Source organism: Theropithecus gelada, chromosome 13 (genome assembly GCF_003255815.1).
Source record: "Theropithecus gelada isolate Dixy chromosome 13, Tgel_1.0, whole genome shotgun sequence".
Taxonomy (NCBI): domain Eukaryota; kingdom Metazoa; phylum Chordata; class Mammalia; order Primates; family Cercopithecidae; genus Theropithecus; species Theropithecus gelada.
Genome location: NC_037681.1, coordinates 16,610,230 through 16,632,127, shown reverse-complemented (window position 1 = coordinate 16,632,127; position 21,898 = coordinate 16,610,230). Strand labels below are relative to the sequence as shown.

At 48.1% G+C, this 21,898-nt stretch overlaps 1 long non-coding RNA gene across 1 annotated transcript in view; it reads left to right on the top strand.

Annotated features, from left to right (window-relative positions):
• Positions 1-19,603, top strand: part of LOC112605415 — a 41,206-nt gene extending 21,603 nt beyond the window's left edge. The window contains exons 2-3 of the long non-coding RNA XR_003115413.1: positions 17,678-17,793; positions 19,564-19,603. This is a non-coding gene — a long non-coding RNA (uncharacterized LOC112605415). The remainder of the gene's footprint in view (positions 1-17,677; positions 17,794-19,563) is intronic.
• The last annotated feature ends 2,295 nt before the right edge of the window (positions 19,604-21,898 follow it).

The following is a 21,898-nucleotide window of genomic DNA, read 5'->3' as shown; positions in this document are numbered from 1 at the left end:
AGGGCTTTTTGAAAACATACACTATCCTGGACCATAAAACAGACCTTAAAAAATTTAAAGAGATTCAGCTGGGTGCGGTGGCTCACACCTGTAATCCCAGCACTTTGGGAGGCCAAGGTGGGTGGATCATGAGGTCAAGAGATCGAGACCATCCTGGCCAACATGGTGAAACTGTGTCTCTACTAAAAATACAAAAAATCAGCTGGGTGTGGTGGTGCGCGCCTGTAGTCCTGGCTACTCGGGAGGCTGAGGCAGGAGGATCACTTCAACATGGGAGGCAGAGGTTGCAGTGAGCCAAGATCGTGCCGCTGCACTCCAGCCTGGTGACAGAGCTAGACTCCATCTCAAAAAAAAAAAAAAAAAAAAGAAAGAAAAAAGTAAAGGGATTCAAATCATACAGATTATGTTCTCTGACCATAATAAAATCAAACCAGAACTCAGTAAGGTAAGGAAGTCAGGAAAATCTCTAAACACTTGTAAATTAAACAACGCACTTCTAAATAATCCATTGGTCAAGAAGTAAGTTCCAAAGGAAACTTTAAAATGTACACAGAACTGTGTAAAAATGCCACCAAATTTTAAAAGCAGCCCTTGAAAATAAAAATTTTTATAATGTGGGCTTATATAATAATTTAAATGTATTTTATTATGTGATTTATTGGATGGTCAATACACAGCTTGTCATCTTTTAAATCAAAATTGTAGAATGCTGCTTTGAATTCCACAGTTTTAAGAGGTTATAGGATACTACATATTCCTGCATAAAAATGGTCTAATTTATTGAGAAGAGCCTATCTCTTATTTCACATATCCCAGGGACCGTGGTGGGGGGCAGGGAGCATGTGGTTGGGGTATAGGCCATGTTGCTCCTTTCCGTCTGCTCAGCTTTTAAAAGTCAGGGCCTTCCTCTTCTCCATTCACACTCTCTCCACAAGGTCTCCTCCAGTTTCACAGTCTTATATGCTGCCATGTGTCAACAAGTCTCCATTAGATGACTTTGGCTCTGGACTCCAGAGGCACTCATCCAACCACAAGCTTGACGTGTCCTCCTGGATGTCTAATGGGCATCTGGCCCACCCACAACAGGGCTCTCCATTTCACCTCCAACCTGTGTCTCCCTCATTCAGCCAGTCATTCAAGCTAGAATCCTGGCAGCCATCCTAGATTCCTCCTTTTTCCCTCACATCCATTTAATATTCATAACACACATCAGCAAGCTCTGTGGACCCCACTGCTGTCCCTTCCTCTCCTTTCCACCTCCCTCCATCCCTTCCAGCCAAACTGCCTGATAGGGCTTGGCTCTGTGTCCCCACCCAAATCTCATCTTGAATTGTGCTCCCATAATTTCTGTGGGTTGTGGGAGGGACCTGGTGGGAGATAATTGAATCATGGGGGTGGTTTTCCCCAAACTGTGCCTGTGGTAGTAAGTGTCACGCGATCTGATGCTTGGATAAGGGGAAACCCGTTTCTCCTGGCCCTCATTCTCTCTTTGCCTGCTTGCCCCCATCTGTGTAGGATGTGGCTTGCTCCTCCTTGCCTTCTGCCATAATTGTGAGGCCTCCCCAGCCACGTGGAACTGCGAGTCCAGTTAAACCTCTTTCTTTTGTAAATTGCCCAGTCTCAGGTATGTCTTTACCAGCAGCGTGAAAACTAATATACCGCCATCTTTCTGGTCTCCAGGAACGCAGCCACCTCCCACCTGCCCTCTTTGCTGCTGCTCTCCTCTGCCTGCAATCCACCCTCCACAAGGAAGGAAACGTTTTAAAACAGGTAAAGTAGATGATGCTACTCTCTGCCTACAAATTTCCAGTAGCTTCCCATCACACTTAACTCTTATTTACTCATTTATCTCCTTCATCTAGAATGTGTATTCCATTAGAGCTGGTTCCTTTCTGTCTGATTCGCTCCAGTCTTCTCAGGACCTGGCCCTTAATGAGGGATTCCATAAGTATTTGTTGAATAAACAAATAAACAAACAGGGCTTGAGGAGGGTAGCAGCAGCCAGGATCATGAAACAAACTGTCTTGGGAATCCATATCAATGTACAATGACATGACTGTTATTTACATATATAATCTAATCACAACAATGTAAAAATAATGTGTGTATAGAAAGTGCCTGGAAATGAATAAAAATGTTAGCAACATTTTTTTTAGGTGGTGGGCTTATGAGTGATTTTCCTTTGTCTTTCTTCTAAAATTGTATTCTCTAGGATTAGCATGAATATGTGGCCAGGCGTGGTGGCTCACATCTGTAAACCCAGGACTCTGGGAGGCTGAGAAAGGAGGATTGAGGCCAGGAGTTTGAGACCAGCCCATCCCTGTCTCTACAAAGAAAAAAAAAAAAGTAGCATAAATAATTTTATAATGGAGAGAACTTAATGAGCTTTCTTTTCCCCCTAAGTTACTTATTGGGGTTTTTCCCCAGGCTGAATTATTCCAGTGTCTTTTAACTATTTCATTTCCTTATTCCTTAATCATCTTCTGGGCCCTTTGCAACAGAATCTCTCCCACTCATCACAACCCTCAACAAGTTTTCATTCATACTTTAGTCCACAATATTCTGCAGGTTTGAATATCCAAGGAAAATAATTTCTCTTTTCAAAGACGGTGTCATAGAGCAAATGTGCTCAAAAGTGGTAATAAAGTCCTGATTCTAGGAATGTCTCCTAAAGAGAGCTGGGAAGGTTCTGATGGGATGTAAAAACACTGGTAATTAATTTCTAAATGAATACCTAAGAAACCCTAATGAGTCTTGCATGTTTCCTCTTTTTATAAGTGGGGTTGAATGAGTTATGTTATTCACACTCTTCAAGTGTGAATCTTAAAGTAGGCTTAATTGTGTTTAGGCCGAGTACTATGAAAGCAACATGGTACTCAAAAACTAATCTAGGAAAAATAAAGAAACATATGTAGTGCTACAAATGTGAGCATTTTTCTTAAAAAAATAAATCAGATATCGTTGCCGGGTACATGAGTATACATAGCCTTGCCCTGCATCAGGCAGTGACCCCAGTGAGGGTGGTGACGTATTAATTTCAGAAATATGTGTCTGAGAGGAGAAACACAGAACATGTTTATGAGCAGTTCCACTCAGGGGCAGAGGTCCAAGCTGGCTTTGGGGGTGGTCTTGTGGCCACCTGGACAAGTCAGGTTTCTTGCCAGTTCTGGAACTGGCTCATTTCCAGGCATCATTAGATGAGGTTAAAATAGAGCGGGTGGGTGGAAGGGCAGGTCATGTTGTCTGGGGAATCCAAACAGAGTGGACCCCCATGAACACCAGAGCCAATCAGATCCAGGGTAGAGTCAGAACCTATCCACCTAGCAACTTCCTTCTCATGGCCATCAGCACCCACCATACATGAGGTCTATTGGGGACCAGCCAGCATGTGCCCCATGCTGCGAGGGGAAATAGTTCAACAGGCCAGAGTGGAAGAGGATTAAAGACTGAGGTGGTGCAGGCAAGCAGGGCCGAGGTTCATTTCTCACTATTGGTCCTGCAAGTTTTATCTGATGTGAGGCATCACCCTCGGATTGTAGAGGTGGCTGCCTGATTGGTTGGAGAAGACACTTGCCTGTGAAACAGAATTGTTCTTCAGGGCTCTCATCCAGTTAATGTCATCCCTATTGTGTCAAGGCAGCTAGAAAATGCCTTGGTTATGAGTTTTGAATATGGTTACAGACACGTAGCCGGGCTAATGGAGGCGTGTAATGGTACTTGTCTGACAGTGACTTACTCTCTACTCTGAACTTTAGGGTGTGAATTTGCGATTTATTTGCCTTCTGGCTATGTTTTGCTAACCAAAACATCGACTAAAAATGTGTGGATACTTCCCATGTATATATGCATTAAGGGGTGAGAAGAGCCAAGAAGCAGCGACTGGCCAGGAAGAGGAAACCAGGGCTAATCAAGATGTGCTCACTAAACTGCAATGACATATTGTTCCATTTATCAAATTGACCAGTGTAAAAATGAGCTGATGAGGTTCAGCACTGGTGAGGGTATAGAAAGTAAATGGGCACCCAGGTACATTGTTGGTGCAAGTGTAAATCAGTACACCTTCTTGGCTTGCAACCTAGCAATATCTACGGAAATGTTTAAAGTTCTAATCTTTTAACTCTGTATTTCTGCTTCTAACATTTAAGCCTCTAAAGCCTCAAGAATGTTCCTTGGGGCTTTGTTTAAAGACTTTAAAGTATTAAAAACGTAAAAGTAACCCAAATGCACTCTGAAGAAGAAGATTAAATAAATGTTGGTACAGCCGAACGATGAAATATCGCACACGTCTTAAGAATGGGTTAGACCTTCAGGTCCCTACTGACATGTAAAGTGAAACACACAAGCTCCGAACAGCATTGGCGGTATGAGTCCGCATCCAAAGTAATCAACAGCATCGGTAAGAGAGTTAGTAGCCGTGTAAAAAAAGAAGACAGAGAATTACGCACCAATTTTTGGCAGCATGTCCCTAGAAATGAGATTACGTACATTCTTGTAAGATTTGGAATTTTATATAACTTTGCACCATGTAATCAGAATGAAAAGGCAGGGCCCATCTTAGTGTGGTGCTGAAACACACTTCCATTCAATGGCTATCTGGAGAGGTTATTCAGGACATTTGTAAACGTGTGGGCATTCAAAGTGGTATTTCACAGAGGCTCTAAGAGACAAATTTCCCATGTGAATAAACAAAGGAAGGTATGGGCAAGTCTATGTGGCAAGGTTTATTTAGATCCTCGAATCAAGAGTTGCAATTGGTTATGTGTCTTTGAACAACTAATTGGTAAGCTTCCCAGAGTCCTGGTTTTCTCATCTGCAATGTGTGGTTGGGCAAGGCAACCTTCTTAAGGACTTCTCCAGTTGAAATGGGCTCAGCCTGCAGATAACTGGAATTCAGGTAAATGATTACTTCTAGCAATGGAAGGTGCTGCTCATGTCTGCTAGGACGAGTGACCGAGAGCTAGCAGACCTCAAAGTCGGCTAAACAGACTTTCCCAGCTTAATGTAGCTAGGTGGCCTTTTCTCCTTCATCTCAGGTGGTCTCCTTCCCCATCTCTAGCTGACTGAAGAAAATTAAAGAGAAAGAGAGAGAACACAACTAAGACAGCGTAAAGAAAAACAAATGTATTAGGAAGAAGAAAAGATGAATGGTGAACGAACTGGGTCAGATAGGAGGCAGGGCAGTTAAAGATGAGTTACTGGAGGTGAAAGTTACACTAATGAAAGTTTGAAAAACAAACGAAGGCCTGGCGAGGCAATGACTAACACAGCTATAGATCCGGGCATTGCAGGCCGTCCCAGAGGGCTGGCTCTACAACGTGGCCATTGATCCAGCCCAGGTGTGCACAGCCTCGGCCACTCTCATTTCCCCTTCCTGCCCACAGCCTCCCCGCTGCTCAGGAAGCTGTGCAGCCCTGGCTGTGCATGCAGAACTCAACCGCAGGTCAGGAGCCTGGGGAGCTGGGGGCTCCGGGCCCTGTTCTCACTGTAAGAGCAGCTTTTGTGGCAAAGGCAAGTTCACAGCCGCTGTGTCTTGTGAGGCATTGCAGAGCTTACACCTTTACTGCCAGCCGGGCTGGGCCCAGGGAGAGTGATGACGTCATCGAGGATATTAGAACCACCATAATGTATTTCCTGGGTATTTTATGCCATCCTTACCTGCAGGTAGGTATGACGAGAAGCACATCAAGCAGATGGGGAGGTCAGATGACTTGTCCGAGTCACCCAGCCAGAAGTAACAGAGTCAAGATTCAAACCCAGGTCCGCCCGGTTTCTCTTGCTCTGATATCGCTGCCTTTGATTTTTGCCTTTGGACCTTGCCAGACCTATCTCCCACCGCTTCCTCCATCCCACTGAGTGTGCCCCATGGCTTTCTTGTATGCCGCGAGCCTTCCAGTCAGAAAGCCGGGCCTGGCAGTGAAGGTGTGGGCAGACCGGAAGTCGTGGAGGTTAAGAGCCACGACGGTCGGGAGCTTACCGGAAATGGCTTGTCGCTGCCTCTCCTGGGCATGACTGCGATCTGGGTGAGATTCCAGGAGACCAAGCCAACTTTAAGGTGCCAAGGGGCAAGTCTCTAAGGGTTTTCAGACATCGGTGGGTGAAGGGTAGGGAAAGAGCTCGGAGGGGCAGGGGGAGAGGAGAGAGGGGAGAACGAGAGGCCTTCCTCAGTCTCTCAAATAATGTATCAGAGTCAGCTGCCTCCACAGCTGTTATGAGTTGAAGTGCGGCCTCCAAAATTCACAGGTTGAAGTCCTAACCCCTGTACCTCAGAATGTGACCATATTTGGAAATAGGCCTATTGAGATCACACTGGATTAGGATGGGCCCCTAATCTGTATGACTTCATACAAAGGGGAAATTTGGACACAGACCCACACACAGAGGGAATGCCGTGTGAACATGAAGACGGCTACCTACAAGCCAAAGAGAAGGGCCTGGAGCAGATTCTCCATCACAGCACTCAGAAGGACACCTGCTGACACCTTGGTCTCTGGCTTCCAGCCTGCAGAGCTGCAAGAGGACACCTCTCTGTAGTTTACGTTGCTCAGTTTGTGGTACTTTGTAAAGGCAGCCTTAGCAAACGAATGCAATCGCTCATTTCAAAGTCCTTCTAAGAGAAACCTGTGCCGTGGACAACAGTTCTCAGGTGTAAGAGAACTGCTAGGGCAAGATTCTAGATGGCTTCAGCATTTCTAGAATTACTTCTGATTATTACACCTTATAGTACAGCAAAGGCAGAGCTAGCGATTTCAGCTCAAAATCACCATGGGTTTCCTGTGACACTTCCCTCACTTCTCAGGAAACCTTCCAAGAACCATCCATGGAGGGGGCGTTGTGTGTCCTGTACGAAATAGTTGTCTTTACTGACAGATTTCAAATAAGCACACGAACAAACACCTTAGGGAGATGAACCTCAAAGCACAAGGTTCCAAGCTATTAGATGATAATTAGACTGAATGCTTATTGATTACACTTAACCATGTTTTAGTCTTCTATATAATTGCCAATTGGAAAACGTATGCATCTGACAAAATGATCTAATTTTTCCACTTAGCATTCTTACATTTTTGTATCATACTGGGAAAGAATGTATCTGTAGAATGTGGGCTTCAAAACAAATGGAATCAAACAAAGATGTTCTTTGTTTAAGGAACATATTCTAAATTAGGGCCATGAGAACATGCACAATTTTGTGGCAATTTTGCAAAACACGGTTTACTTTGATGACTTGATAAAACCCCGCACTCTATCTACAGACATTTCTGATTTTTCTGTAATCAGATATGCATTTTGCTGGGTGGAAGTATAAACACGAATTCCTTTCTGTATGTTTTCTCATGTCACCCAGCAGCCAGCAGGCGGTGAGAAGGACGTGAGCTCACCAAAGGTGAGGCTTGCGTTTAATTTGCTTCGTGCAGCACTCACATGGTACAGTGCGTCACACACACAGACTCTGAATATTTCATTCATTCATTCAACAAACGCACACTGCCCTCCCGTTACTGTGTTCGGCACTCGATGGTGAGGAATCCCACCGGGTAGACAAGCAACTCCTAGGAGGAAAGGAACGTGGAGCTGTCTTCCCCCTCTAGGTAGACGTAGTCTAGATATGCGAACCTTCACAGCTTCACTTAAGATTATGGGAGGCAAAACTCATCAGGTCCGTTTTCTGTTTGCTCTCTGGGGACCTGGAAGGTCTGGGTTGATGACAACAGTAAACACTCAGGTCTTGTTGGGCCTCTCCTAAAAACCTTAGCCCTGGGACAGAGAGGAAAGCTGTCGTACAGACTGTCTTTTCTAGTTTACTGCTTTTGACTAAAATAACAACATTCATTCTGACATAATGACTGCACCAATTAGACTTAATTAGACTTAGGCCAACACCCCCCCCCCTTCCACACACACACACACACAAAACAAAAAACAAAAAAAAAAAAACTCTGATGGAATAAGAGTTCTTTAATGTAGCGGTGGGAAGGGAAACCTCCCCAGGAGTCCCTGCAGTCATTATCTACCGTCTCCCAGGGGCCGGGTGACAGGTGCAGCGCAGGGCAGACGTCCACGGGGGCGTGAGTGTCACGGAGCCGTGGGCCTCGCCTCCACCAACCTCCTCCCTAGATGTGTCACCTCCTTTCTTACGATGCACCCCAGCACTATCTGCTGGGGAAGGGGGTGGGTGTCCAACAGGGAGAGCTGACCAGCAAGGCCCCAGGCAACAGGACAGGCTGAAGCCATCTAGAATCTCACTCTGAGTGGAAGCCCCTGAGGGCAGGGCCTCTTCCAGCCAGCTGTGCCCGTAGCACATATACACTCAATGAAAGAAGGGCTGCATCCAATTCCAAGGACGTTAAAACCCTTCTTGTAACACTCCTGGTCCTTTCTTGGGGTGTCCTTATGGAAAAAGGGTTCCTCCAGTGCGACCCCCGAGAGTGCGTATGGGAGACCTAGAGTGAGGTGTAGGGCTGTTGTCACAGTTTCTTGGGGCCCTGAGTTACACATCGATAGACCAGGGCAACTTTAAAGACCAACTAAAATGGAGGTTGCATAGAAAGTAATTTTGAGTAATCGTTGAAAAAATACAAATGTCACTGCAGTATGGCCAACAGACACAAGTATTTATTCTGTTTTGTTTTTTAATTGAAACTGTCGGCAAAGTTAAAAAAATCCCTTTTTCTCCCTGGCCACTGCCTAGAGACTGAACGAGGCCCGCCCTGCATCCACTGCAGATGCTGGCAGAGCGGCAGCGGCTCCCTGGAGATGTGATTAGTGTCCAGGGTTCCTTAAAGAGAGGGAGATGTGAGGAGCTGATTAGGACTCAGATCAGCGGCCAGGCCCAGGCTGTCTGGAGCTAACTTCGCCAGGTAAATAAAAGGGCAGTCACTGCAGCCCAAGCACATTCTCAGGTCCTGCGCTGGAAAAGTGCAGAGCTGCACCCACGGGATGCATGGCCTCCTGTGGTGAATGTCTGCAGTCCCCAGACACACGGGATGCTTTGTGCACAAGATATTTCATTATTTCATGTCACTTAACATCCCCTCCTAACTCTAACATCCTTAGCCCTCAGGCATTGGCCAGTGTGGACCTAGCGTTGGGTGGGGACGGATCACAGCCAGGGCCTGCTTCTCTGTTCCCCCAACATTTCCTGGGTGACACCCCACTGTGTGGGAACACTGTCCACTGGTCAGTAGTGACCTGTATCAAACAACAGCAAAGCCGTTGGCTCTGTGGCTTTAAATGAATAACCTAAATGACCTCTCAATAATGGCTAACAGTGACTGACTTCTTTCTCTGTGCCACGGCTGTGCTTCATATTCATTATTTCACAGCAACCCTACGAGCTTGTTATCCTCCTTGTTATACAGGTAGGAAAACTGAGACATAGGATGTTAGTGCCAAAGGTCACACGAGGAGTACACAAGGTAGCCGGGCCTCAGATCTGTTTTTATCTTCTCTCCGGAACCTAAGCCTTGACTCCTTCACACTCTCACAGCTGACAAAGCCCCTTGTTCTCCTGCCCGCCAAGGGTCACAGCACAGTCCGTCGGGTTGTACAAAGTGTTCCCCAACCTCATACAAATTCTCTTTTCCTTGGGTATCAACCCAACTGTATCTAAAAGCCCATCTTCCAGTTAGCTTGCAGGGACTGAGGGGCCGTGGTACAGGGGAGTTCGGGGCCTCTCCTGGGAATGTCTATCTGCGGTAAAGACTAAACCCTGCCGCATAAATCTTGTCCGGGAAAAGAAAAGAACCTGGGTTGTGCAGGGGTCGAGTTACTCCAGCTGCCGGGACCTCCTGCTCACAGACGCCCGGAGATCAGAGGGGAGCCAGGCCAATCTGATTCTTGGCCCGGGGTGGTGGGGGGTGGGGGGCTGTTTGAAGTGAATCTTCTCAGGTTTCCAAGGAGGGCAGGTTGGCTGGGGAGCTGGGAGGGCTGAGACCCAGGGATGAATTCTGCACTGTGTGACTCCTTAGAGAAGCTTCAGGCTCTGCAGGCTGGATAGCCAACCAGGCTCCTTTCTCCCGCAGGTAAGGGAAAGGTCCTCTTTCTCCCCGTGTGTTATTCATACTCTGCTCTCGCTGCCGCCTGCCTGCTCAGGTGGGAAGAGGGGCGAGCACAGTTCTTTTCCTGCAGAGTGAGAGTCAGAAAAGGCAAGGGATGCCCCCCAACCCAGGTTATCTGAGGGAGGCATTGACAGAGCTGAGAGCCCACAATGCAACGTCTGGGTCCTCATCCTGGTGTCAGGTAGGGGCGGGGGACTCAGCCCCAGCTCAGCCTGGAGGCTGCCGTCACTACTCTCTCTTTCCTGCAATGTAATCAGATTTAATAAAACATGAGTATTGTATAATAAATACTGCCTTTTCATAAATCTGCCTGTGACATCAAGTGGCATGCTAGAAAATATTATGAAATATGTCTCAAAATCTATTACAGCCTCCTCTGAGCATTTTATATAAATCTTTACCTGAAAGAATAGTTCAGGGATAGAATCTGGACTCCACGGAAGACCAGAGCCTTTTCTCCGTTACAGTGACATATTATTAGCATAACATTTTAAAAAATGCAAACTAGCCACTGGAGTTCGTTCCCAAGCCCTGCACGACTTCCCTAAGAAACAACACGTTTTCCATTCACACGAACAATAGCTGCCCTGGTCCTCGGCCCTGCACCATGCTAGCCCCATCGTCGGCAGCAACCCAGCTCCTGGGGTCAACGGTGTCCCCTCCTACCAACTCCTGAGGGCTAGCTCCCTCCTCCCTACGCCCATCCTTCTGAGAGGACCAAGTCTGTGCCATGCGCTTCCCACCTTCCGCCACGGCCCTCTTGTCTTTAGTGACCAGGGAGTGATGTGCAGAGCTAGTTCATCGCACTGTGGGTATCCTCCTTCACACACGCCCATCTTTATTCTCTAATCTCTTCCTCCTTCTCATTCTCTTGCAACTCAAAGGAGTTTCTCCAGGAAAATCTCTATCTGTTTTCAATCCCTCTCTTCCTTCTGTTTGGGAGCTAAATATTAACCAAAATTAGGAGCGAACAATGTGGATGTGGTGTTGGTGATCAAAGTGTATTGAGGAAAAGCACACGCCCATGTTTTGCTGGGGAGGTCACTGCAATGATGCTCCTGGGTCTTCCATTTCTAAAGCTCTGAAAGAGACCCAGAAGCACCTTTCAGTCTCAGCGCTGTCTCTAATGACCTCATTCCATTTCTCCAAGGAAGCCTGCTTTCCTCAAGCACCAGCATCCACGATGAACGTTAAACATACTCTTCTACTCCAGATGATTCCTTTTCTGTTCACTTTCAACGCAAGAGCCTTGATGTTTTCCTCAGGGCAGTTTATTCAGAAGGGGGTTCTAGTTGTTTGTGGACTCAACTACAAGCTCTGCCAGTCATTGTTTATTCATAACACTCTTTTGTTTTTTGTTTTTTTTGAGAGGGAGTCTCGCTCTGTTGCCCAGGCTGGAGTGCAGTGGCCGGATCTCAGCTCACTGCAAGCTCCGCCTCCCGGGGTTCACGCCATTCTCCTGCCTCAGCCTCCCGAGTAGCTGGGACTACAGGCGCCACCACCACACCCGGCTAGTTTTTTTGTATTTTGTTAGTAGAGACGGGGTTTCACCGTGTTAGCCAGGATGGTCTCATCTCCTGACCTCATGATCCGCCCGTCTCGGCCTCCCAAAGTGCTGAGATTACAGGCTTGAGCCACCGTGCCCGGCCCATAACACTCTTTCTATGGAGAATTGTGGTCTAAACACTGACCTGTTCCCCATGGTGGTCCACACTTGTGTGGATAACATCTCTTATAACTCAACCCAGCTCCTGAGGCCTCACCACTGCTGCAGGAACCAGGTCCCATCTGGTGACAACCAGCTTCACCCCGGAGTGAAGAACTGACAGGACCCTGGCTCAGGACCTCCCTGTGATGCCCAGGTGTGGGGCACCTGAAACCGTTTCACATCCCCGTCACCTGGGAGTGCAGCAGAGTTCATACCCTGGGAGGACCCCCTTGACCTGTGAGGCATGAGTGGGGAGTCCATGTGCTCCCTGGTTTCTCAACTGGGTTCAGAAGATTCTTGAGAGCATCTATGACCCGTTGTAGTGCTCAATGCCATAATGCCTCTCCTCCCTGCCCTCTCTCCTGCCCCTCACTCCTACTGTTGGGGATTGCATCCCTGAATAAACCTCAATCCCATCACCCTTGCCTTGGGATATACTTTAGGGGAAATCAGGCTGAGACTGGGTGTTTCTGTGTTTTCTGCTATACGCTCGTAGCCCATGGAGAACCAGGCAGGAACGTGGCTCCTCAGAGCAGCCCTCCGTAAGTGCGGCAGTCGCTTCATTTGGCTCCTCTGGGCGCCCAAACTAGAACTCCACTCATGACGAAGCCCAGAAGAGTTTTAATTAACGTGAGTGTCCCTAAAGACAATGAAAGGAATAGTTAGTCTTTGCTCTAGAATGAAGACAAAAGACAGTTTGTCATCCAGTTGACTTACATAACATAAAGCCAGCTGTAGGTAATGCAGAATGATTCTGATATTAATGTTCAATTCCTCACACCAGCAAACATGAGAACATCATTCACTGCACCTGGAACAGGTGCTGTGTCTGTTCTGAGCTGGTCCAGACCACCTGTATTTCTCATTGCCTGGGTCTGCCTTTTCTCCTCTCTAGATTTTACTTATCCTGCAAAGCTTGTGCTGGGATGTCATTTCTAGGATCGGGTTTAGGCTGAGCCCCAGGGGTCTTATTGGTGGGACTGTGGAGAAGGCTTGATCCCCTGCAGTACTCTCTGGAAAGTGCCTTCCTCCGTCCGGAATCCCTGAGCTGGTGCCCCCTGCAGCCTGCACAGCTCTGGCCTCTCACCGTGGGTCTCATGGCCTCTGCTGCCAAAACTAGAGAGGAAGTTCATGCCCTGCCTCTGTGTAGAGAAGAGTCACTTGCTGACTGGGTGCGAGCCGAAAAGGGACTCCCCACAGAGCAGGAACAGCTGTCCCCTTGCTTCTTGCACTCAAATTCCCCCCATCGGCCGCGCTGGGGATGCGCTGTCGGCCACCTCCTGCCTGATGTGGCCTGGGCTGCCCAGGAGATGAGGCAGCTGTCCGAGGTGGGTGTTGTGTGCTCAGACCTCCAGAAACCGGCGAATGAGGCCTGATGGAAAGAACGTGAGGTGGCAGTGGAAGGGAACAAGAGTGGGGAAATCTGTCCAGGCAGCCTCCTGCACCCCCGGGCTCTGGAGACAGCCTTCATCAGATGCTGGAATGTCAGGTGGGGTGAAGAGAGAAAACGCAGTGCTGGCCTGGCCCTCTCGCAAACACTCCAGTTTCGCAGGCTGAAGAGGGTAGGTTGTGAATTGTTTCTTCAGGAATAGAGAAACCCAGACACCAAGACCCGGAGGAGGCAGGAGGCTATGCTGCTGTCTCCCCCACTTCTGGAAAGCACTGTGTGGGGTTCCCTCACCCCATAGACCAGGCCTGGCTTGGGCTCTCTGAGAGACACTGACTGAAGGCCAGAGGGGGTGGCCTGGCTCTTTCAAAGCAGGAGAAGCAGGATGTGGCCTCAGAGTGCCACCTGGAGGCAGAGGCGGTCTAAACACGCAGAGATGCAGGCGCGGGTGCCCCAGGGACAGAACTATCTGGACAGGGTCTACCCTGCCCTCTGTCCCCACCTTCATTCCAACCTCACACCTTCAGCCCTGAACAGGCTCCAGCGGGGCCAGGGCCCTTCACCCACGAGGGCCCAGGGATCATCTGGACGCAAGGAGAGCCCAGCAGGCCCTGCGCTCTGTCAGCTCTTTCTGGACTTTTGGTTTTGGTTATTTTCTTCACATTCTTACCAAATGTTTCCCAGCCCCACACATTATTAGATCTCAAGGAGGAAATGCTTATTTTTATGAACTAAATCAGCATAGAATAAGCAGGAAATCTCTATTTCTTAACTCAAATCTTATGACCTCCCTTGGTTTTTCTTTTGAGGAATCTACACTGTATCCAGCCAGGTGCATGTGTTGCTACTTCCCCAGCATAATCATGGCCAACTCAGAAAACACGATTGTGAATCCCTGTTTCCTAAAGCGTTCTCAGGTGCTTTCTAAATCTGATAGGTCCTCTCCCCAGGAGAAATTTAATGCACCCGTCTCCAAACTAACTTAAATACAGTTTCAAAACATTGATGAATCACTCCTCTCCCTGGTTCATCTGTGGATAGATTAAAAGTCTATCTCTGGGCTGGGCACGGTGGCTCATGCCTGTAATCCCACCACACTGGGAGGCTGAGGCAGCCAGATCATTTGAGGTTAGGAGTTTGAAACCAGCCTGGCCGACTTCTGACTGTAACTGTGTAAGAAGCCCTGAGTGGGAACCACCTATGTAAGCCCAGTCAGCCAACAGAATTATAGGAAATAATAATAAGTTATTGCTTTAAACCACTGAGTTTTAGAATGATTTGTTACAACACTACAGAAAACTGGATAAAGATGGTTCCCACTCAAGGCTTCTCACACAGTTACAGTCAGAGAGTGTCTGGGGCTGGAACCATCAAAGGCTCCTTACTCACTTACCTGGGCTCTGCTGGGGTGGCAGGAACAGCAGGGGACTGGCTGGGTATCACTCTCTGCACGCTGCCTTTCCGTGAGGCTAGCTTGAACTGAATTGCTATTGGGTTTTCAGTTAACCGAGGGAAGGAACCAAGAAGGATTTGCAGGGGGGTCAAAACTAATTTAGGTTGTATCCCAGGGTGGCTCCCTCATCACAGCCTTGGTGGTCATTTCTCTGGTCATATCCTTCCTTGAGCTCTCTAAAAGAAAGGCCTTCCTGTTTTAGGAAGGGTGAAATCCTGTCTCTACTAAAAATACAAAAAAAAAAAAAATTAGCCGGGCATGATGGCATGCACCTGTAGTCCCAGCGACTTGGGAGGCTGAAGCAGGAGAATTGCTTGAACCTGGGAGGCGGAGGTTGCAGTGGGCCAAGATTGCATCACTGCACTCCAGCTTGGGTGACAGAGTGAGACTCCATCTCAAAAATAAAAAACAAAAAAAAAACAAAAAAAAACACAACTCTCTGTCTGTCCTATGCCTGAGGGTGAGGTATTGCAGCTGGTTCTGAGGAGCTGGTTCTAAGATGGTTTAAAAGCTGTATTCTCTGAAGGAGGTCTGAGGATGCAGTCTAGGCCTTTGCACATGCTGTTCCTCCACTTGGAATTCTTTTCCACTCCTTTATCCAGTTATCTATAGTGGTAGAAAAAAATTATTCTAAAACTCAGTGGTGTAAAGCATCGTTTACTATTATTTCTCACAATTCTGTTGGTTGACTGGGCTTATATAGGTGGTTCCCACTGGGGGTTTCTCCCGCAGTTATAGTCAGAGGGTGGCTGGGGTTGGAACCATCAAAGGCTTCCTTACTCACTTGCCTGGGCTCTGCTGGGGTGGCAGGAAGAGCAGGGGACTGCTTGGGTATCCCTGTCTCCACACTGCCTTTCCATGAGGCTAGCTTGGGCTTCCTCACAGCATGGTGGTCTCGGATAGCTGTACTCCTTACACAGCCTCTGGCTTCCCCCAGGCATGTTTTCTGAAAGGTATGGGCAGAAGCTCAAGGCTTCTCATGACTCAGCCTCAGAAGACCCAGAAAGTCACTTTTAGCACATTCTACAGGCAAGGCTAGGGTCAGCCCAGAGTCCAGGGGACTAGGAATTCAACTCTTTCAGAGAAAGGAGGAGCAAAGAATGTGTGACCTTTAATGTGTGTCTTTAATCTTGTGACCATCGTTAAGTCCTTTAATCTTGTGACCATCTTTAAGCCACACACCCTGTTTCTCTGGCCAAGCACTGTTACGTACTTTGAGTTTCATATTAAATGCCATTTTCCTAGGAGGCTCTTTCCTGAGCCACTAGACTAGGATAATTTCTCCATTTTGTATGTGCTTCTGTAGAGCTCTAATACACCCACCCACATACACATAGGTTTTTCATACTTTCACACTTGTTTAATATCCATCTTCCCCATAGACTACAAATCCCACAGGGGAAAGGCCATGTTTTTTAGTCTGTTACTCACTGCTGGTCCCAGGCATTTACACAGTGCCTGGCTCAGTGTTTGGCTTCTGAATTGGACTGAACTGCTATTGGGTTTTCAGTTAACTGAGGGAAGGAACAAGGAAGGATTGGCAGGAGGGTCAAAACTAATTTAGGCTGTATCCCAGTGTGGCTCCCTCATCTCAGCCTTGCTGCTCATTTCTCTCGTCATATCCTTCATTGAGCTCTCTAAATGAAAGGCCTTCATGTTTTAGGAGCCTGCTGGTCATGTGGGCTGACCCCTGTAGACTGGGAGGACTCCATCTTTGGGGTGGGATAGATCCTAGGGGTAGCGCCCTCTGGCAGGGCTAGAAGGAACTCCAGTCCCCCAGGCAGAACATGGCAGTAGAGGTGCTGGCACAGTCAAGAGGTGGCCAGTCATCCAGCCCCGCTGTCAAGCCAAGAGGCTCCACAGAGGCTACGGGTGTCCCAACAGCTGGGCAGAGCATGGAGACAGGGAATTCCTAGCAGGCCCTCTTCAGAAATTGAGTCTCAAGTGGATCTTGGGGAACTTGATCAGCAGATGGCATGGCTTCATCTGTCAGCTGGCGGTCAGCTCAGCAGGACTCCTGTCTTTGGAAGGGAGGCTCAAGTCTTTACTCTGTACCAACACAGAGACGGGGGCCAGGAAACAAGACTTGCAACTATTTTCCATCATCAAGGGATGAGGTGGTGCTTGGCATGAGGCAGAACTGGGCTCTGTCAACGCCACACGTCAGGAGACACCCCTTTTCTGTTTCGATCCCTCCTGTTCATGTGTGGTGCCCATTAGAGCTGGCGTATACTTTTGTTCTCCAGCGTCTGAGGACATGGAGGACGCACTTCCTCATTTTCCCTCTTGTGGTTGGATGGGATCATGCACCCAGTTCTCGTCGAGACCAAGATGCTAAGGTTACCGTTTTCTTTGTGGGACCAAGAAAAGAGCTCTAATTTGGCTTGAAGTGTGTGTGTTTGTGCGTGTGTGTGAGAGAGGGTAGGTGTGTAATGGAGTGTGTGTCAGTGTGTCCAGGTGTGAGAGTATGTGAGTGATTGTGTGTGAAGAGATGTGTGTGATAGTGGTGTGTGAATGTGGGAGTGTGTCTGTGGTGCATAACTGTGTGTGTGTGGATGTGTAGATGTGAGTGTGTATGTGTGTTAATGTGTGTATGCATGTGTGACTAAGCCGTGTGAGTGTGGTGTGTGAGCTTGGGCATGCAAGTGTGTGAGCAAATGTGGAAATGTGTGTGAGTGTGTACAAGTGTGTAAGCACGACAGTGTGTGTGAGTTTGGGGTGGGCAGAGGCCACAGCCAGTCCCTCCTGGGGTGTTAGATCTCTGCAGCCCAAGCACCCCAAGTCGCTCTCCTTCCTCACTCCATCCTCAGCTTCCCAGCTGACTGCCTCTGCTCCAAACTCCCATGGGGAAAGCAGCGTCTCGAGGACCAGGGGCTCCGAGCGTGGCACGACGCCAAGTCTCGTCTCTCGCCGCCTCCTGAGAACCTGGGTGCAGCACAAAACAGTCAAATATTTTCCTCTTCTGTCATCACTAACTAGAGCTCCACAAGTTCCCAGTTCACCGTGTTAGCTCTTCGCCATAATTAGCAATTTTCTGATATCATACTAACACTCCTTAATTATTCCCTCAGAGACAAAGCAAATCCGTGGGATGCTGAGGGCACGCAGGTAACTTCTGCTCAGGAGAGAAGCCCAAACTCCGCATCCCAGAGACCTGGCGTGTGGCCGCCAGCTGAGGGACAAGCAGGTGCGCCTGAGTGGTGGCTGCGGGGTCCCCGGACACTGCTCACCACTGGCCTCCAGAAGCACCAGAGGCTTTGGGGATCTTCTGGTCCTCCGGCCCTAAATGCGGCCCTGGCATGATGAGGGCAAGTTTGCCATCTCCATCCTCCTCAAGCTGCCTGTGCACCCCGGTAGCACCCACCCTCTCTGTGCTCCTGTCTGCACCCCATGTCCTGGGGCCTGCTTTGTGCTGCACCAGATGACAGGAACCGGTGCCCTGACTGTGACTTGCTTCTCCTCTCGGGGACAAAAAAGCACTTTCACAGCAAGGCTACTTTTCAGCCCTTCTGCAGACAGGGCCTCCTGCAGGGATCCTGGATGCAGAGGCAGGGCGAGGACACAGGGCCTGGGTCCAGGTATAGCTCCTCTCACACCTGGTGCAGGTGGCCACTTTCGCCACAGGGCACCTCAGCTCCCTGGGGAGAATGAGAAAGGGGAACTGAGAGTTCATTGTTACGTGGGACATGCCACAAACCCCCAAAGACTCATTGGGTGAAAAGAAGAAAAACAACCGCAAAGCTATTTTCGCCTGAGGTAGTCTCACGGCTGAAGCGGACGCCTGGATTACTCAATCCAGGCAGGGTCTCCTGCCTGGGTTACTCAAATAATGACCCGGTGTGTCCTCCTTCCACCAGTGAGAAAGTCCCTTCTCAGTGAAACATTATGGGTCGAGGTATTTTACCTGGGGCCTCTTCTTTTTGTTTAAGATGGTAGTTTAAAAAAATAGTCTTTATTTTTTTTTTTAGAGAAGTGTTAGTTTCCAGCGAAATTGAGAGGAAAGTACAGAGGTTTCCCACGTCCCCCCTGCCCAAGCACATGCACAGCCTCCCCCATCGGTTGTCCATTTGTGACGATGGATGAACCCCCCTGGACACATCATCACCACCCAAAGCCCAGTGTTAGCATTAGGGTTCATTCTTGGTGTTGTACATTCTATGGGTGTGGAGAGCATGTAATGAAATGTGTCCACCATTTTAACAGAGTAGTTTCACTGCCCTAAAATCCCCCATGCTCCTGTTCTTCTGTTCTCTCCTCCAATCCCAGGCAACCACTGATCTTTTTACTGTCTGCGCTGTTCTGCCCTTCCCATAATGCCACATAATCAGAAGCATTTATGTTTCCTCCACTTCACTTCAAAGCTTGGTACCTCAGTTGTTTTTAGTGCTGAATAATATTGCATTGTCTGGATGTATCTGTATTTACTTATTTAGAGATGTAGTCTGAGTCTGTTGCTCAGGCTGGAGTGCAGTGGAAGGATCTCAGCTCACTGCAACCGCCACCTCCCGGGCTCAAGCGATTCTCCTGCCTCAGCCTACTGAGTAGCTGGGACTATAGGCGCCTGCCAACACGCCTGGCTAATTTTTGTATTTTTAGTAGAGACAGGATTTCACCATGTTGGCCAGGCTGGTCTCGAACTCCTGACCTCAAGTGATTCGCCTACCTCGGCCTCCCAAAGGGCTGGGATTACAGGCATGAACCACCGTGCCCGGCCGGGATCTATCAGTTTATTTATCCCTTCACCTACTGAAGGACATCTTGGCTACTTCCAAGTTTTGGCAATGATAAACACAGCTGCTATAAACATCTGTGCCCAGGTTTCTGTGTGGACATTAGTTTTTGGTTCATCGGCACAAATACCAAGGAGCGTGATTGCTGGATTGTGTGGTAAGGGGATGTTTAGTTTTGAAGGAAACCACCGTTTTTCACAGAGTTTACACATTTTGCTTCCCACCAGCAATGAATGAGAGTTCCTGTTGCTCCACGTCCTCACGGCAGTTGGTGCTATCAGTCACCAAGGTCCTGAAGCCTTCCTGAATTTCTTCCTGTATTTCTCCAACCAGAGCAATTATCTTTCTTTGAGCCCTCAAGTCCACACTGAGCTTCTTTCTCCTCCCTTAGCACATTCCTTCTCCAGAGAGACAGCCTAGAGGCTTGGGGATATGTCCACCTCAGCTCAAACCCCAGTTCTAACATGCAGCAGCTCTGTGAGCTTGGGCCTCAGTTTCCCCATCTGCAAAATGAGGATGGTCATAGTGCCTGTCTCATAGAGTCATGTAGAGGATAAAGTGAATGAATACATGTAATGTGGTGGGAACAGCTTCGGACACATGGAAATGTTGGCTATTATTTTAAACACTGACTCTTATCTTCCCTCCAGATTGTAAGCATCTTTCCTTTAAAAGAACAAAGTTCAAAGTTATTTCTTGAGTAATGATCACATGCCAGGTGCTTTCCCACCCAAGTCAATGCTCCTGACTCCAAAAGCTGGGAGTCATTGGCTCCAGTTCACAGGGTGGAGAAGAGGAGGTTCAGAGACGTGAAGAAACGGGCCCAGGTCACACAGCAGAACAGTGAAAAGATCATGGAGGGCTTAAAATAATGGCCCTTTCTTCAGCCTCTCTCTCGCTCTCTCTCTCTCTCTCTCTCTCTCACACACACACACACACACACACACACACACACTCCCTTCATAAAAGTCTCACAATGGCAAGTGTCTTATACAAGACACCCAGAGGAGAAGGTCCTGTGAAGAGGGAGGCAGAGATCGGAGGATCACAGACACAAGTCAAGGAAGGCTGACAGCCACCAGAAGCTGGAAAGTGTAAGAGCAGCTTCCCCGCACTGCTTCTAGAGGGCACACAGCCCTGCCAGTAACTTGATTTTGGACTCCTGGCTTCCACAGTTGTGAGAGAATACACTTTTGTTGTTTTATGTCACCGTTTTGTGTAATTTGTCATGGCTGTCACAGAAAGTGAATAGAAATAGTTTTCCATCAGCACAATCTGGCAATGCACACGTTCACTTTGAAAACACGTCATTTTTACCTGCAAAGGTTTTAGGTTCCTAAAAGGGACTGTGCAGAGGGATCGCTGCAGCTGAAGTCAACACTGGCCCCATTCTGTTAGAACACCTGCAAGAGATGGCTCAGGTGCCGACTGACCAAATCCTCTGGCTCTTGGGGTGATCCATTCCTTTACTGAATGCCTCCTTGTTGGGGTCATTCTGCTGGGAAGACATTCCCATTGGAAGATACTGGACCTTTCCTTTACCATGTCAGGCATGGCACTCCTATGTTAAAAAACTGTCCATACCAAGGGCATGACAGACAATTCGTAGAAGAAGAAAGCAGGATGATCAATGGCTTATGAAAGGATCCTCAGCTGTGGCTGGGCACAGTGGCTCACCTCAGTAATGCTAGCACTTTGGGAGGCCGAGGCAGGAGGATCGCTTGAGCCCAGGAGTTCAAGACTGGCATGGGAATCATGGCAAAACCCCATCTCTGTAAAAACTTAGCCAGGCGTGGTGGCATGTGCCTGGAATGCCAGCTACTCAGGAGGCAGAGGTGGGAAGATCATCTAAGCCCAGAAGGTCGAGGCTGCAGTGAACCACCGTTGCACTACTGCACTCCAGCCTGGGTGACAGAGTGAGACCCTGTCAAAAAAAAAAAAAAAAAAAAATCCTCAGCTGTGCTAGAATCAGAAGAATGCAAATAAAAACCACAGCTAGACACCTTTCAGTCACATCAGATCACCTGAAATCAAAAGTGTTTCCTACCAGCACTGGTAAATGATGTTTTTTGTTTGTTCTTTGAAGTCTTGCTCTGTTGCCCAGGCTGGAGTACAGTGGCACCATCTCGGCTCACTGCAACCTCTGCCTCCTGGGTTCAAGCAATTCTCCTGCCGTAGCCTTCGGAGTAGCTGGGATTACAGGTGCACACCACCACACCTGGCTAATTTTTGTGTTTTCAATAGAGACAGGGTCATATCTACATGTTGGTCAAGCTGGTCTCGAATTCCTGATCTCAGGTGATCCACCCGCCTCGGCCTCCCAAAGTGTTGGGTTTACAGGCATGAGCCAGGGCACCTGGCCGTAAACAATGTTAATAATTGTAGCTTTGTTTCATTCAGGGAAAGGAAAAAAAACCCTAAATGTTCACTGGAAAGGGGATAGAGCTGTAAATTGAGGCACAGTTATACAGTGTTAATTACCAATAAAGCTGGGTCTAACCACAAGTTGCAGGAGATATATATATATATATATATATATATATATATATATATATATATATA